General features: G+C 39.1%; 1 protein-coding gene and 1 long non-coding RNA gene across 2 annotated transcripts in view; one reads left to right on the forward strand and one right to left on the reverse strand.

Moving 5' to 3' along the window:
* KATNAL1 (katanin catalytic subunit A1 like 1) overlaps positions 1-18,945 on the reverse strand; it is a 244,990-nt gene that overhangs the window by 2,131 nt on the left and 223,914 nt on the right. The window lies entirely within an intron of this gene.
* LOC135968078 (uncharacterized) lies at positions 5,995-16,116 on the forward strand. The gene is made up of 2 exons (XR_010582528.2): positions 5,995-9,834; positions 11,968-16,116. It is a non-coding gene; the product is annotated as an uncharacterized lncRNA (long non-coding RNA).

An 18,945-nucleotide genomic window follows, 5' to 3' on the forward strand; every position in this document is an offset into this window, starting at 1 on the left:
AATCATTGACAAAATAATATTAGAAATGTCTTAAGAATTGTCAACATACATTTTTGTTTGAATTTATTGATCAAGTGGTTTCACATTTATCTCTACCAGATATTATTAGGTGTCAAAATGTGGCATAAGAATTATAAAACTATAAGCCCAGCCCAAAATGGAATGCTCTTTATGACACAGCTCCGATGACTGAAGGAACACCAGGATCCTTAGTCTCGCGCGGATTTTGATAAAACAACATGGACACACATGGAGTGGTTTTTAAGGAGTGAAAAGTTTAATAGGCAAGAAAGAAGGAAGGAAGGAGAAAATAGCTCCCCCATACAGAGACCAAGGGAGGGGGGATAAGTGTCACGCGCATCCGTATGAAGAAGCCACCAAACAGGCTTTGTGTGAGCAATAAAGCTGTTTAATCACCTGGGTGCAGGCGGGCTGAGTCCGAAAAGAGAGTCAGTAAAGGGAGATAGGGGTGAAACTCACCAACCAAGCAAGTAATCCCACTGAACCCCTCTTAGGCTCTCTCTAATTAGATGTCCTAGGTCCTCCCAATTCTTAGTCCTTTAATACCTGTTTTTTTCTCCTTCTTTTATTCAGACTTTGTGTCTTCCGTTTAGTTTTTCAATTCATACAAAACCGCATCCAGGCCATCACCAATCATTCTATATGACAAATGCTCCTTCTAACAACCCCACAATATCGCCTCTTACCACAAAATCTTCCTTCAGCTTAATCTCTCCCACTCTAGGTTCCCACGCTGCCCCTAATCCCGCTCAGAGCAGCCCTGAGAAACATTGCCCATTATCTCTCCATGCCACCCCACCAAAAAAAATTTTTTTTGCTGCCCCAACACTTCAATACTATTTTATATTATTTTTCTTATTAATATAAGAAGGCAGGAATGTCAGGCCTCTGAGCCCAAGCCAAGCCATCGCATCCCCTGTGACCTGCACATACACATCCAGATGGCTGCTTCCTGCTTTAACTGATGACATTCCACCACAAAAGAAGTGAAAATGGCCTGTTCCTGCCTTAATTGATGACATTACCTTGTGAAATTCCTTTTCCTGGCTCATCCTGGCTCAAAAGCTCCCCCACTGAGCACCTTGTGACCCCCGACTCCTGCCCCCCCAGAGAACAACCTCCTTTGACTATAATTTTCCTTTACCTACCCAAATCCTATAAAACGGCCCCACCCCTATCTCCCTTCACTGACTCTTTTCGAACTCAGCCCGCCTGCACCCAGGTGATGAAAAAGCTTTATTGCTCACACAAAGCCTGTTTGGTGGTCTCTCCACAGGGACGCACATGGCAATAAGAACAAAGAGAAAACCCCATGGGCAGCAGAAAAGTGGCTGCTTATATGAGGAGGCAGGAGGAGGTGGCGTCTGGTTTGCATAGGGCTCAGGGGATTGGTTTGACCAGGCATGTCATTCATGTAGTGGCCCACGAAAAACCTGGCCCTCCCGCCCTACCCTTTTAATATGTAAGTGCAAGGTGCCATGATGTTCCACACACATGGTCATATGTGGGGGCAGCAATGTTGCCAGGCACATGTGAGGGCAAGGGGAAGAAGGAGGCAGTGGAAATCACCATGTTTGGGTGGACCCAGTTTCCTATGGCAGGCATTTATGTATCAAAGCTTGCTGGCCCGCTCTGAGAGCCAGGGTTTTCCTATTAGACAAGAAATGTTTCTGGAGCTGCATTAAAAGAAACAAAAACTTCCAAGGACCCCTTTTCCTCTCTATCTGCCTAAAATGATTTCTTAATAACTCCTATAACATTTATTTGTTTAAGCTTTGATAAGTAAGGCATTTAACATTGTTTAATGAAAACAGCTAAATCTTCTTGAGAAGTGAAGCCAGCTGGACTTCCTGGGTTGAGCAGGAACTTTGAGAACTCTTCTGTCTAGCTACAGGATTGTAAATACACCAATCAGTACTCTGTGTCCGGCTAAAGGATTATAAATGCACCAATCAGCACTCTGTAAAAACGCACCAATCAGTGCTCTGTGTCTAGCTAAAGAGTTGTAAACGCACCAATCAGCATTCTGTAAAATGTACCAATCAGCACTCTGTAAAATGGACCAATCAGCAGGACGTGGGTGGGGACAAATAAGGGAATAAAAGCTGGCCGCCCCAGCCAGCAGCAGCAATGCTGAGGTCCCCTTAAATGCTGTGGGAGCTTTGTTCTTTTGCTCTTTGCATATCTGTTGCTGCTGCTCACTTTTTGAGTCCGAGTTGTAACACTCACCACAAAGGTTCACAGCGTCATTCTTGAAGTCAGCGAGACCAAGAATCCACTGGAAGGAACCAACTCTAGACACATTTTGAGTTTATTGACAAAATGCCCATGTGTTTAACTTTAAGGTTCTTACTTAAATGCCTGATGTTCACAAGCTTTAAAAACAGTTAACAGGGAAATAAAATGACCATCTTTGTGTAATATCTCAATTTTCCAAGGTAATTCTAAATAAATGTTTAAAATGGGAACATTGGGTACATATAAATGAGACAAATGCTTGTAAGTAAATTTTTAAATAACATAAAATCTTAAAATCATTTTGAATGCTTAATGTGTGTCTGGTCAGTTCCAATTAAGAAAGGGTTATTATTCATGCCTGTAATCCCAGCACTTTGGGAGACCGAGGTGGGTGGATCACAAGGTTGGGAGCTCGAGACCATCCTGGCTAACATGGTGAAACCCTGTCTCTACTCAAAAATACAAAAAATTAGCCAGGCGTGGTGGCAGGCGCCTGTAGTCCCAGCTACTCGGGAGGCTGAGACAGGAGAATGGCGTGAACCCAGGAGGCAGAGCTTGCAGTGAGCCGAGACCGCACCACTGCACTCCAGCCTGGGAGACAGCGAGACTCCATCTCAAACAACAACAACAACAACAACAAACAAACAAACAAAAACACGAAAGGGTTATTATGTAGGAAACATGTTCCAAAATTGTGGAATGATTCTCATCTGTAAATATTAGTATCTGACAGGCAGTTCAGGATTTCATGCTTCCTAGGTTTATATAAAATATTCCAAAGAAGATATGTTCTTAGTGGGGAAAAGAATAATTTTGTCTAATTCAAAAGTTATACAAAAATGAATTCAAATTATGAACTCGAAAAGCTTATTGCATCCATGTAACTTGCTGTATTGCTTTTAAAGTCCTTATGCTGTTAAGTTACAGGGCTTTGACTCTTGAGTCTAAAAGGGGCACATGATAATATTGTGGCTAGCTTTAATTCTCTTGAATAAAGTCCCTTGCAAGCTCAAAACTGACTACTCTAGATTCTTGGGAAAGCAATAGCAGGCACCTTGTGCTATAGCTCAGTAGCTAAGCCTTTACCGTTTCACACTGGTGGCCTAGGTTCAATTCTGACTTTGGGAATAAGTCTTTTCTAGTTTGAGAGTTGTGAAACTTTTGCCATTTATTGATTCTTTTCCCCTCCATGGATGGCTTCTGATTTCCTGTCTTGAATTTTATTTTCTCTGAGCTACCTTAGGGGAAATCCTAGATCTTGTGATAATTGTTTGCCATTCTTTGAAGATACCTCATGCATCTGTAGTTAAGTTATAACCTGAGTTAAGGGGTATTGGTTCCACTTGAGAGAATATCTTTGGGAAGAAGAAACGAAAATCTCCAAAGCCAGAGAATGTCAGCCATTTGTCCTGGCTAAAATATGGTAATAAAATATTTTAAAATATTTTTTCTTTTGAGAGCTCTGTAGTTGGAAATGACATAATTAGGCTAATATTTGGGCTATATGTGTACCGATACTGTTTTAAAGCCCTTACTCACCCTCTATAAACTTCTCAGTTGTTGGAATTCTGTCTCATTTTCCATTTACTCCTATCTGTTCCTCCTTCCTCTTGTATCTAATCTTTTCTCACCCCACCAGATTAGCTTCTGCCTGTATATATGTGTTGTATGTGTGATATTTATACAAAAGAGCTCTAATTAATTGGCTTAAAAATAATATGTGCTTAAACCAAATATATTGTCAGAAAAATAGAAACTTTAATGCCTTTAAGTCACATGACTCTAATGATCTTTGAAAAATAAAGACAGTTTAAAAGGTCGTTGGTAAAGTTAAATAGAAATGTCTTCAAAGTTTAGACATTTGGTCTAAATAAGGCAGGTCAGATACTATTTGCTAAATGTTTTGAGGCCATAAACTTTTTCTATGATTCTTTAATAATTATTTGACCTATTTTACAGCCATTAGATTCTAGGTAAGGCCTGGGGACGTATGGAATTAGCCGGGTCCCCTGGCTAGGCTGGGCAGAATTAGTCATTGTCTGTCTTTATCCTGGGCTCTACAATCTGACACAAGATTTAAATCACTTACATAACAGGTCTTTCGCCAAAAATAAAAGTTGTTAAGAGTTAACATTTTAACATGTACTTGAGACTACAGGAGAAACAGTTTACAGGCAAAGTGAATAAGGAAAGTAGAATGTGTTTTTGGTAAAGGTTATAAGAAGGTATGAAAATATGTTTTTTGTTAAAGGGGATGTAATTTTGTATAATTCAGAGATTTTTAAGGATTGTCCTAACTTAAGACAGTAATTGGACAAAACTGAAGGTTTAAATAAGTCATAAAAGATTTGTGAAAGATTGATCTTGTAAAACAAGTTATGTGAGTGTGAGCAAGTTGGCTAAAATTTGAGGAGCATTATCTAGCTCTTCCATAAATTAAACATTGAAATAAAAGCACCATGATGCAGGGCCAGAATCTGAGCCCATTTGTCTGAATAACAGGGTTTTCTTAGAGAATTGATATGCTGTTTAACAGAAAATTGTAAAGAGTTATAAAAGGTTTATGGAAATCCTACCTTATGGTCAAAGTAATTAAGATCAGCTAGATTTGTTTATTTATTTGTTTTATTAAGAATTGGGTTTAACGTTAATAGTAAATTAATGCAAAGGCAAAATTTGACTTTCTCTTTTGAACAGGATTTTCATATAATATTAAGAGATAATGAAAGGTTTTTGTTTGCCTTTCAAATAAATGACAAAAAAAGGGAAGAGAAAAGAGACAGATTCAGTTGGCCTCATGCTGTCTTTACTGGATTTTGTTTGGAAAGCTGAGTCTCCCTTCTATCAATGAGTAAAGATTTTTCCCTTTTACTTAGAGTGACCTAGGATTTTATTTTGTAATACCAAGTGTTTAAAATTTTGATATTTAACAAACTTTCCAAAGTCAAATTCTAAATTTAGTCTCTCTTTTTATTCACCTGGTTATCCCTTTTAGCTATTAGATACCCTAAAGTCCAAAAGAGACATATTTGGCTTACTTGGCATTTTAAAATCATACAGGAAGCATTTTCAAGTATGAAATGGTGTTTAACCTTCTTTGGATAATATTTATATAAGTGTGTTATTAGTATATGTACCAAAATTGTATGAGATTCCTGTGATTCTAATATATCTTAGTATATGTTATCAGTAGTAATTATGATTATTATGTAAAATTGGCATAGGTCACAGAAGTAACCAATTCCTAGTCAATTGTGTCTTTAACTATAACTGTTCTAAGACTCATCATCCACAATTACTGTTTTATTTTGATCCTTTTACAGGGCAGTTTATAATCAGATATAGAATTTTGAGGAGTACCCTTAAATGTAGCTTTCTGATAACTTTAGAGATTGCACCATTGGAATAGGGAGAAAAACTCTGGGATTCTCGTGGAGAACTGATGTATTCATGAGGATTCCTGATCCAATGTTAGGCAGAACAGAAGTTAATTGAATAGACTTAACTAACAGAAAATTGAAATAATCTTTTATGACTTTTTAAAACATTTGCTGATTCTTTTTGTTTTGTTTTTCAGAGTCAAGAAAACCTTTTTTAAAAAGCTATTTGCAGCTTTTAACAATTGGGTAAAGTACATTTCCACGAGAAAAATTTGGAGCACATTTCTCTCTCTCTACCTGGTTTCCCCAGAATTTGAAAACTATTTGTAAGTATACATAATTTATGGCAGTATAGTTATTTGCATAAGTTCAATAGAATCTGTTTTCTTTTGTAACAGAACATCATTTAAGAAACTGGTTATTTTACCAAAGTTTTGACTGGAGTGGCATACTTTGAGGTTTAAACAGATTGCATTAAGGAATCAAAGTTGACTTACAGAGCCAATAAAAATCCCTGTGGGAAAGCTGGCCTCATACTTTGGCTATACAGTTACTATACAAGGTGTCCTGACCTGTGGCAAGTAAAGAATGTCGCTTTCTGATGGGCCCAGGAGCTTCAAGTTATCCTGGGACCTCAAGGAGAGGAAATCACTCAATCCATACAGATACCTGGAGGCACAGATAAATCTGTGGTTGGGCTGAAGACTTTAAAAAGTCTTATCTGAGATTCCTATGGAACAAAGTTCCAGCAAAGCCAATTTTTTAAAAAGCCTATATGGCAAATAATTATTCTTGTTATACTTAATGCAAAAACTCAGACCAAGTATAATGAGACTAAAATATATTTTTCAAATAAATTTGTTCTACTATGATTTATCTTTAGTACAAATGGGCACTGGAGAGAGAAAAATTATATGCCAGGTCCTAGCCTTGTCCATTGTTTTTCAAATTTTATCTTTTTGCAACTTGGACTGAATCTTGAATTCTTTCTGGGCTACAAGTCTCAAATTAACACTTTCAAATTTTTCTTCCATTTTTCTGATTTGGACTCAATGAAATTACTCCTACATTATTCTTTGTAGTATGGCAGACTGCCACTGCCTTCCTCCTCTGTACCTAAAGATGCTTTGGGTCTAATATCTGGATAGATTGTACCCAACATTAACTTTTGTTTTTCTTCTGTTTCCATAGAAATGCCATTATTCAAAATCTATTTGCCTTCATGAAGTGCAGAGGCCTAGCCCACCTGCAATGCTACTTCCCGGATGAGACACAGCTCTTTAAGCTGGTCCATTCTCAAGAACTAGACAGGGCTTAGACCACTTTCATGAGTATTCATAGCTCCTTCTTTAGCCCGTTAAATATATATACTTAGCCAACCTGTCATCGTATCTGGTTAGAATTGGCAGTGGGGAAGCTGCATAATTAAGAATTCAGGAAATGTCTCAGATAGCTCTGTAAAGCCTGCACGAACAAATCAAAGCTATGTCTGACCCACATTGTCACTAGGAGTTAGCATCCTGGCCCAGTCAGACCATCCTGGTGGCAAAAGCTGCTTGTAACATTGACCCTGATTGAAGGGATAAGCATATCCCTCTGTTGCGGAGTTTACTGCTGTTATGATCTCTCTATGGGAATACAAGACAGGTTTCCCAGAGACTCTCAAGATTACACACCATATTGCTTCAACAAACATCATCTGTAAGTCCAGGTACTCATGAATATTTCCAACTCAAAGTAGATCAGTTCCATTCTGATGCCCAGTGACTACCCCCACTTTCAGCAGGATGTAGCCAGAGTAAATATGGCACCCAAATCCCATAGAAATGGAATGAAACTTGGCAGTCAGAGATTGTAACTGAGTCTCCCATTTTTCTAAGAGGGAGTTTAATTATTCTCTCTCTCTCTCTCTCTCTCTCTCTGCCTCCCTTTTCATTTCCCCGGCTCCCCACTTCCTACTTAGCCCTTTAGAAATGCAAATACAGCCTTTTACCCCTCCCTTCATCAGATACTCCCCACAGGGCAAGTTCATCTGACTCTCCTGAGAGATAACAGTTGATTTACAGACCAAAATATGCCCGCTACGGAGCTGTCACCCATCAGGAGGTTGCCTTGAGAGGTAACAGCTGATTTCTGTGAAACTCTCCCACTAGAAGACTGCCTCGAGAGATATGAAACTCCCTTCCACCTGGGGAGTTTTGGCCTAGACCTGCTCAGAAGGGCACCAGCAGTCACCACCTTGACTGCATGGTAGGTAAGGCACTGGAGCTAACAAATGGGCTCCCTTGCCTTGCCTGCTGCTTTCTGCTCCAAAAGTGAAGTAGTACATTTAAAGATGGGACACCTGTTCTTCTTCCCCTAAGCTAGCTTTGGAAATAAATCACTTTCTTTATACCACACTTCATGCTTATTAATTGGACTCTGCAATCTGCAAGTTACTAACCTGCATTTCAGTTGCATGTATACTTAGGATATTAAGGGGGGGCTGTGTGTGTAGGTGCACACCTATATATTCCGATAAATGCACAGAATCCCTAGAAGGAAATGCAAATTATGATAACAGTGCCTCCAGGAAAGAGCCATGGGAGGCTGGGCGCAGAGCACAGAGGGAGAGTTCCTTTTCACTCTGTTCTTTTCTAATTTTAAAGTTAAAACATGCACATGTATTATCGATTTAAATATTAAGTAATTTTTAAAAGACAGAAAGAACCCCTCAAGAATAACAAAGCTTTTCCCCTTGTCATTAGTATTGTGTTAGTGTTGTGAATGATGGGGTCCAGGATATGTTACCCCGAAGTATGGCACTGTTACCAAAAAAGTACCAGGGTTTATTCACCTAGCAAGTAGTAAACTACTCTCCATGAGAGCCCAGGTTGTTATCAATAGAAGGTTTATTACTTGGCTCAAGTAAGGAGGGCACTGGGAGTATTCTTCGAAGCAGTCTCTCCCCTAGGGAAAGTGACGGGAGGGTTTGTGGAGTGATGGAGAGGGGAGAGGGTGCATCGTCACATGTAGAAGAGGGATGTCAGTGGTGTGGGTACAGTGAGTCATCGTGCCAGTGCAGAGGTCACACATTATGGTGATGAAACTGTAGCTCCTCGGGGGAGGCGACTTCATCACGGTAATGAGGAAAGGTCACTTGCTTTCATCTGTAAGTTGCTGGGATCTGTCAGGAGCTGGTTGAAACCACCAAGATGACCTCATTCCACAGAGGGTTTGGGGAAGAATAGGCTTCAGGGCAGGAGGCTCTAAAACAGGCTGATTGCTCAAGTTGATTAAATTTCTATAATCCTTGGAGACCCTCCCTCAATGCTTTTAACACCTTGGCATTTGAGAAAACAGCAGAGGCAAGAAGGCTACCCTCTTCTCTCCAGTTTTTCTTTCCTGAAGCACGTCATAAAACCTAAGAAGGTCATTCTCTGACTTTCTGCCATCATTTTCCCCGAAGCAGATCTTAAGACCCTCATTTGAAAAGTGTCCTTTCTCTACCCAGAGGAAAGGAACATCCTTACCTCTGAAGACACAGGGTCACAGAGAAGAATCTAACAAACAGGCTTTGCTAAATTCCTCCCCATTCATTACCATTAAATCATTATTTTTAACCCAGTCACACTTCTCCACAACTGTCCACTTCTTCATAAAACCTATCATTAAAAAAATACACGGGTTTACCTATTTCTTTGAGTGTTCATTTCCAAAAGTCTCTCGTGTTATGTAGAATTTATATTCAATAAATTTGTATGCTTTTCTCTTGTTATAGGCATCTCAGACATAAGCCTAAGGATGGGTGAGGAAAAGAAATTTTTTCTTTTCCAACATGATCATAGGTCAAAAACATAAAGCTGGGACCGAGAGGCTAAGAGTCTTGAAGGTTCTTTAGAGCCAGACAGGAATACATTAAAATGTCTTAAAAGAGCCAAAGAAATGCAAATATCTTTAAAAGCAATGTAAAATCAGCCAATCAATGAATGGCTGTGTCCACACCCAGAGAGGAAGGAGGTAAAAGTTGCAATCAGAAGGAAGAATTAGGTGAATCTGTTGTAGAACTCAGAGTTCCAATTATGGTTCATGGTGTCACACCATCTTGGGCATGAATCCAATCCTGTTTTCTGGCCAAAAATCTCTGAAGAATGCCTAACCTCACCCTCCCAAGATGGAAACCCCAGCTTGCCGCAGACAGCTGTCTCCTTAGGAGGTAAGTAATGCACAAATCCAAAACGCTAAAATCAGGGATTGAGACGGTGAAGGAAATCAAACCCATCTCTTTATATATGAGTTCAGGAATAATGTCATTTATACTACTCATCATGTTTAAGAGCAATTGGTATGTTGCGGCCAGGTGTGGTGGCTCACACCTGTAATCCCAGCACTTTAGGAGGTCAAGGTAGGGATCATGTGAGGTCAGGAGTTCAAGACCAGCCTGGCCAACATGAAGAAACCCCATCTGTACTAAAAATACAAAAAAAAAAAATTAGTTGGGCATGGTGGTGCGCACCTGTAACCCCCAGATACATGGTGGTGCGCACCTGTAATCCCAGATACTTGGGAGGCTGAGGCAGGGGAATCATTGGAACCCTGGAGGTGGAGGTTGCAGTGAGCCGAGATTGCACCATTGCACTCCAGCCTAGGCAATAGAGCGACAAGACTCCGTCTCAAAAAAGAAAAAAAAAAAAGAGAGAGAGAGAGAGAGAAATTGGTATGTTGGAACAGCTGACAGATTAGCCTTGTAATTTCAGTTTGATATATAATCGAGAGATTGATTTTCACTTAAGATTTTAAGCTGAAAATTATAAAAGCAGTAAACAACATTGGAATGTCTAAGATAATTTATGAGTCATTATATTTATAAGTTTGAGTTAATCATATTTATAAAAATTACTTACATTTTGGGGAAGTCTTCGTTAGTCCGCTTGGAGTACTAAGGAAGAAACTAAAATAGATGTTTAAGAGTGGAGGGAAGAAAAAACATGATTTCTTCTACCTGTCTTAGGTCCATGGCTGTAGCCACTATAACAAAAGGCACACATGCAAATGTGTGTAATATAAGTTTTACATGAAACAGGAGCCTTCATAAGAAAATGAAGACCCAAAGAAACAGATGTTTTGATGCCGGGTTTGATGAAGCATGGAGAAATGTGATAGCACAAAGAGGGTAGGATCATAAACCGGAGGGAACTTAGCAAGGCATGTTTGTTCAGATTCTTCGTGTGACAGGAGCGCCAGTATCTTCAGAGATAGTGGTCCTGTCCACTATCTCTGGAGGAGGACAGTGCTCCTGTCCTCCAGACACAGGAAATGCACCTCTTGAATGACAGTCTTATGACCTGCCTCAGGGGAAGGTCAGAAAATCCTGGGTTTTATAACCTGTTGCCAGAGAGAAGGACTGGGGAAGATCAGAAAGGCCTTCCTACAGGTGCTGTCTCCCACGTGCCTTCAGGTTAAAATACTCAATCTGCCAAAGCACCGTATTTAGAATTCCTGAGACCCATTAAGCAAATTTAATTAATTAAATTGCAAATGCCTTTTGGTGGTAATTATTGAAATTTACTATTTTTTGAAACAGAATTATAGGATTTGTAACTTAAACTTCAAAGCCCAATGAGTGAGATTTTTTAAAATTTATGTTTGATATAATATTAAATGAGGTAACAATATAACCTTAAACTATCATTTCCCATTCCCAAAAGTTGCCGTCAAGATGTTAAAAATTCCCCTTGACATCAGGCTGGGTGCAGTGGCTCACGCCTGAAATCCCAGTACTTTGGGAGGCTGAGGCAGGCAGATCTCCTGAGGTCAGGAGTTTGAGACCAGCCTGGCCAACATGGTGAAACCCCATCTCTACTAAAAATACAAAAATTAGCCAGGTGTGGTGGCGGGCACCTGTAATCCCAGCTACTTAGGAGGCTGAGGACCAAGAATTGCTTGAACCGGGGAGGCGGAGGTTGCAGTGAGCTGAGATGGCGCCCCTGCACTCCAGCCTGGGCAACAGAGTGAGAATCTGTCTTGGGGGGAAAAAAAATTATTGACATCTTAGAAGTCTAAGTGGTGGAAACCCTTCTCAAATTCCCCCTGCCAGGCCCCATCTCCCTCATCTTGCTGTGCTGGTTCTTTTCTAAGGCACTTACCACCTTCAAACAGACTATACAACTTACTTTTTTATAAAACTATTTTGGTTTATTTTATTTTGATAAAATATACGTAACATAAAAGTTGCCATTTTAACCAAATTTAAGTATACAATTCAGTGGTGTTAAGTATGTTCACAATGCTGTATAACCATCAGTTAACATTTGTTATGCTTAGTATTTACTGTGTCTTTCCTCTCCAGAAAATTGACACACCTTGGGAAGGGATTATGTTGTGTTCATCAGTGTTTCCAGAACCTGGGACAGTGTGCTTGGCACCAGAGTGGTCAGTGAGTTCTTGCCTGGATCTGACCACCTCCCTAGCAAGGTTACTTGGTGACACCAAACTGAAGCAGTTTTGGGAGCAAAGGAGAACACAGAGCCCATCGTTGCTCCCTTTCTTCTCTCCATAGGAAACAGCTCCAGGACATTGACCAGCCAGGCTGTGAGACTGTGGAAAGGCCCTGCACTGGGCTGCTGCTGGCCTGGGGGAGGGAGGTGTGTGACCCAGGCTGCTTGTGTCTTCTCTAAACCACGGCACACAGCAGCTCCCCTTGACTCATTGAGAAATAACTTGAGATGCTGGCTGGCTTTGTTTCATGACCATTTTAAACTTAATTGTTAAGAATGAGTAAATTAGGTGAATGTAAACGGGATAAAAGTTTGTAAATGAACTTTTCATTGTTTCTTTTTCAGTAACTTATTTTTAAGTGGTGTCATGATTAGGTTGTAGATTCATGAAACATCTGAATAATTTCTAAGCAAGATAAAATACTGAAACATAAATTGCTGAGCATAAGTTTATTTTTTGCTCTCTTCAATTTTATACAAAAACAAAATGTGTTTAGATCTGTTAGTAAATATGTTCTGCTTCACACTGAAAAACTGTGTTACGAAGAAGCAGATATGATGACATGGTGATAGTTTACAAAATGCTGCTTTGTAATTGCTAAAGATTAAAAAATCTAATTAATATGTGCAATTAAAATTACTAAAAATAGGGAAAAAATTCTGTATGCCAAGCATATACAAGGAAAATGATGTGTGTTTTTGTTGAGGAAAGTTATAAAGAAAGCATAAGGATATGCCATAGTTTGTTTGGGTTTTTTTGAAGGAAAGAATAATTTCGTCTAATTCAGAGGTTATTTTAAGGTTGTTTCAAAATACAGATTTAGGAATGAAATAGAAACAAGGCAGAAAGGAACCAGTGAGTAGGAGAAAGGGAGATTTTTGTGTTTTATCAAAATAATTTCCTGTGCTCTACACCATCTTCTTTAAGTCTTTGATTACTTAAGAAAACCAAGTTAAAGGTTTGTTATTGTTGTTGTTGTTGTTGTTTTGCAAATATGTAACTTCTTTTGAAGTCTTTCAATATCACTCTGGTTAAAGGCTTGACTAGTATTTCACAGTGACCTAGGATCCTGTTTTTGATCAAATAATTTGAACCTTTATTTTGACACTTTCTGAAATCAAATTTTAAAGTTTTTAAACTAAGTCTTTTTGACCTTGAATTAATTTTGGGATACCCCAGAGGGCCCTGGAACATCTGAAAGCATCTATAAAACAAAGATATTACACCAGTTGGGCTTATTTGATATGTTAAATTACATGGGAAATATCAAAAGATGTTTAATTTTCTTTGAGTTGTATTTATATGGGTATGTTATTAACATGTGCTCCAAAATATGTCTTGGCATAAGTGTTATCAGTCATAATGTTGATTATTATGCTAAAATGTTGTACACCATGAAAATAACAAATTTCCCTGTCAATTGCATCATTATGAAGTCTCATAATGATGAGAGTTGTGGTTTAAAACCTGGTGAGATTTTTTAACCATTTTAAGTCCTGTTGCCCATAGTTAAATTGGTTTATTCTGATGCTTTTTCTGAAAGCTCTTTGCAAGCAACTATAATTCTAAAGTGTTGGGTCTTCAAGGAAGTTCATGGAAAGGATGAAAAGAATTCTGACAAGTACAGGCTTCTGATAATTTTGAGATACCATTGGGCTCAGTAAGAATTTCTAAAACTAATGAAATAATTAATGGGTTTGTGAAACCAACCAAGATGAAACAGACCAAAAATTAATTACATGAGATAGAATAAACTGATAAAAAAGAATTCTGGGTTTTTACAGCTTTTTTGTTTGAAACATTTCTGGTTCTTTTAATGTTTTGTCTTCCAGATTTAAAAAAAAAAATTTTTTTCTTTTAAGCTATCTACAGTTTACAAGAATTTGGTAAAGTATACATAGATAAACAAAAATTGAGATATTTGCTTTTCCTCCCTACGAAATCCCTCCAAAATTTGGAAAGTATACATGAGTATTCTTATTTTTATGGCAATATGGTTATTTGCATGAATTCATTAAGAATTGCTTTCTTTATAAAAGGATACAATTGGAACACTGGTTATACTACTAGGGCTTTGGTTGGAATGTCATATTTGAGAAGATGCATAGAATACCTGGCAGCAAGTGTTCCTAGCCTTACAGTGAAGGAGTAAAAAGTTGTTACTTCCTGGCAGGCCCAGGAGCCTCAAGCTATTAGATATTACAGGTAAAGGATGATTTTTGCCTTGGTTTGGCCTCCTAGCATTGAGAGGTTTTAAAAGTCCAATCTGAGATTCCTTATCAAAATTTCCAGCAAAGCAAATTTAAAAGAAACCAATGTGGTTATTCTTGGTGCACTTATGCAAATAACTAGGCCAAGTTGGAGAATAAATTTATTTTACAAACATATTTGTCTTACCATGATTGTCCTTGGTAGAAATGAAATGATTGTGGATAAAAAATTTATTTTTAAAAAGAAAACTTTAGTACGCCTGTTATTAGATAGTAGCCCTGCTTATTGTTTTCAATTTTTCATTATCTACCTGGAGACCAGACTGGATTATGAATTCTAGTTTTCTCCAATATCTGGTTACAACTCTCCATGAAGAATGGGAACCACTGCGTTTCTGAAGCCCTATAAGCTGGACAATTCAATGTAAATTTCAAGGGCTAAGTTTCATGCCTCATGTGTGGGCCTACACAGAGCGTTCACAGAAGCGTCCAATGCCATAAGACAATTCAATCAAAGACCTTCAAACTACAAACCAGAATGAGAAGCTGCTGACTTCATTCTGTGGACAACTTTTCCCACGATTGCTGGAGCAAAACCCGCAGTGTAACAAGGCTCTTACCCCTCTTAAGGTTTTCTTACCTATGCCCACCTCATTCATTTGGCAGGATGACACTGTAGTGAGGATTTCAAGATCAGTGGTTTTTGGTGGATCGGTGAGTAGCTTGGAAGAGTAGCGGATATGTCATGTCAAACCCAAATCTTTACAGGACCTAAGAGATCCTTTAGTTCATGTAGTGGGTACTTTAGCAACATCCCTGACACAACTATTTGTTCAAATTATAGTGGTGTCTTTTATAGAGTTAACATTCTCTGCTCTAATTTAAGCCTTTCCTGGGGTGCTAGATGATAAAACTGCTACCTACTAACTAAACGGGGAGGAATCTGTGTAGTTGCTGATAGTTTTTCTTGTACACAGATGAATACATTGGGTGTTGTAGTGACTCAGTTTAACTTTGATTAAAACGGGTAGATTCCTTCTCTGGCTCATTCCTTGATTTACTCAACTTTAGTTGGTTCAGTTCATGGGGACTCTGCTTAGGCAGCATACTCCAAACACTTGGTATAACCTGATAATCATAATATCCTCCTAATAGTTACAAAAGTAGTCTCCCTGGTGCGCTGTATCCTCTCAAAAAGTTTTAAATGTTTGTATACAAACATCTGTTGAACATCAAATATTCTTTCCTCATCTAAATGACAGAAATGCCGAGAGATGTATGATCATGAGGACACTGTAGCCTGTGAAGGGTGTGTTGAGACTGGAAACTTAGAATGATGGTAATTGAGAGCAGCGCCAATGTCCTGCGTTTTGGTCAGATTCTCGCCTAGGTGAGCACTTGACCAAAAGAGGAATTGTTAAGTGAAAAGTATAGGAGGGCACTGTTCAGGACTAAGCTCCTGCACTAGGCCCCACCAGACCAGACTAAAAATCCAAATAGAGTCACTCATGCTAATGTCCCACGTGACCCAAGTAAAACAATAAGTTGTTTTCTGACTTTCCAAGAAATGAGGAGGGAGAGGTAACAGCCAGTTCCCCAAACAGGTCAGTTCCAACCTTCAGCTGGCATAATAGTGGCCTTCTTTCTGCTTTAATTCTTAACCGGAAGTCATCTGGTATTAACCAATGAATTATCTTTCTATTGTTTTGTCTGTCACCACTGTAAAAGAAAAGTAACTTTGAAGTGGCCAATCTGCTTTTTGTTCTGTTTCTGCTCTGTTCAACCCTTTTTCTGTCTCTAAAGCCACTCTCCTCTGCTCAATTTATTGGAACATTATTTTGTTTTATGGAGTGAGGTATTGCCCAATTCTAGAATTGCAAATGAAGTCAAATGAGATCTTTGCATTTGTTGTAATGTTGTCTTCCGACATATCTAAACTGCCAAATCCAAATGACCAAAAACATGAAGTTTAGATGTGATTGAGATCAGGGAAACAGAAAATAAGTTACAATAAACAATGAGTTCCCACTTTAAATCCATAGACTGACAAAAATTATGAAAGAAATCTAATATCAACTGCCCTCAGAAATGCCAGGGAAAACAGTATCCTCTTCCATTACTGGTACAAATCTGAATTACAGAGTGGTAGGAAAATAAGATGCAGTAAGATGCAGACATGACAGCCAGGCGCAGTGGCTCACACCTGTAATCCCAGCACTTTGGGAGGCTGAAGAGGGCTAATCAGCTGAGGTCAGGAGTTCGAGACCAGTCTGGCCAACATAGCAAAACCCCATCTCTACAAAAAATACAAAAAAATTAGCCAAGCATGGTTGCGTGCACCCGTAATCCCAGCTACTTGGGAATCTGAGGCAAGAGAATCGCTTGAACCCAGGAGTCGGAGGTTGCAGTGAGCCAAGATCGTGTCACTGCACTCCAGCCTGGGTGATAGAGTGGAACTCCATCTCAAAAAAAAAAAAAAAAAAAAGAATTCTGAACTCTATATATAGCCTTTTAAGAAAGCTGTTTGAAAAACAATCTGGCAGCACTTACTAATTTTTTTTAATCTGCATTCTTTATGAATCAACAATCTCACTCCTGAGGAATCTAGCTGTTAGAAATAAAAGAACCAATTTGAAGAATGTAGTTATAAGGTTGCTGTAATATATCACTCTTCGTAGTGGAGGAAGAAAATCTAGAAACAAAGTGAATGTCCATCAATAGAGAGAACGTGAATTCATCACGGAACTTCCTCCCAGTAGTTTGCTGGAGCTGTCTCCAGAGATCCTGCGTGGAACTCTTCTCAACTCGGCTCCACCCAGCCATCACATTGGTAGTTTGAAATGAGCCATGGTGGGAACGTTTAGGGCATGGATATCAGCAAACACTAGCAGTCAGGGCTTTTCCTGAGAGAGCTGGGTGTTGTATCTTTACCAGACAAAACTGCCTTCACCCCATAAAATAATAGGCATTAAAAATGATGCACCATTCCAGTTAAATTATAGGTGTTTTCATTTGGTTTCATTGATTGATATAAGAATAGTATGTGTTCCACTACATTTTTGAAACACATTTTTTAAAAACCTTGTAGAAGTGTATATGTGCATAAATATTTTATATGATTATATGAACATGGAGGAAAGTATGAAAGATACATTGGAAAGGGTAATGGGATTATGGGATTAGGGGTAGCTGGGGAGGGGAGGAATTTTTTTTTTTTAATGATTCCATATGTAACTGACATACACACAGGTGTGTGTGTGTGTATAAAGAAATTAAGGAAACAAAAACTAAGTTTAAAATCCACAACTTTGTAGAGATGTTTGTGCTTTATCATAAAATAAAAAAGCAAGTTGCAGAGCCACGCGTTGGTAACGATATGGCTCCGATGAGTGGAGGAACACCAGGGCTCTTGTCTCGTGTTGAATTAGATGAAACAACAAGGACACACGTGGAGTGGGTTTAAGGAGCAGCGAATTTAACAGGCAAGAAAGAAGGAAGAAGATCCCCTGTACAGAGACAGAGGGAGGGGGGCTCCAAAGCCCAGAGAGGGAACCCCAAGTACGGTGGAAACCAGCCAGGTATATATAGAGTCTGGAGGAGGTGGTGTCTGATTTGCACAGGGCTCAGGGGATTGGTTTGACCAGGCATGTCATTCATGTAGCCCGCGGAAAAACTGGCCCTCCCACCCTAGCCTTTTAATATGCAAATGCAGGGCGCCATGATGTTCTACACACGTAGGGATATGTGGGGGCAGCCATGATGCCAAGAACATGTGGGGCAAGGGCAAGAAGGCCAGGGGAATCTCCATGTTTGGGTAGACCCAGTTTCTAATGGCCTGCATTTGCATATCAAAGGTTGTGGGCCTGGCTCTAAGAGCTGCTTTAAAAATGAAAATTTTTCAAGGACTCTTTTTCCTAATTGCCTAAAATAATTTCTTAATAACTCCTACAATAGTATGATCCTGTTTCAGTAAAAAGAAATAAACCCAAACCCCAGTGTATGTGTATATTTGCCTGCCTGTGCTTGTATGAGCATTGTGAACAGTTGTGTGTAGACTTTGGATATATCTCGGGAAGGTAAGAGTAGAAGTTGGTGAGAATTTTCTCTATATGTCTTTGAACTGTTTTGCCTGTAACAACTAATATGTTATATGTTCATAATTTGAAAAACATCAAATGAAAACAATTTCCAGAAAAGAAATTAGTTCCTTCGGATTGTCAACACTCTTTCACATTCATTACCACCTTCGCCCCACTTAACCTGTGTAGGAAGAACAAACATGGCTATCTCCACTTCACTGTTAAGGAAGCAGAGCTGGGAGATGGAAACTGCCTTGTCCATGACCACATGACTATGGGCATTGGAACGTGTCTCCCACCCAGTCTCTTGACCCACAGTCCAGAGGTTTTTAGATACCGCAGTGGATGTGGGAGGAGAAAAGCAGCAGTGACAACAGAGAGTGGCCAATGGTATCTTTCTAGGCAAGGACAACTCCGCAGCAGGAATGAACTCTGCCTATGACATAAAACATATGTGAACACACAATTATCAGTATTTACCATGTATATCTAAGAAGGCTATTTGTCTAACCTTGCCTGAAGCAGCCAGCATTTGTAATC

This window comes from Macaca fascicularis, chromosome 17 (assembly GCF_037993035.2).
Source record: "Macaca fascicularis isolate 582-1 chromosome 17, T2T-MFA8v1.1".
Classification (NCBI taxonomy): Eukaryota; Metazoa; Chordata; class Mammalia; order Primates; family Cercopithecidae; genus Macaca; species Macaca fascicularis.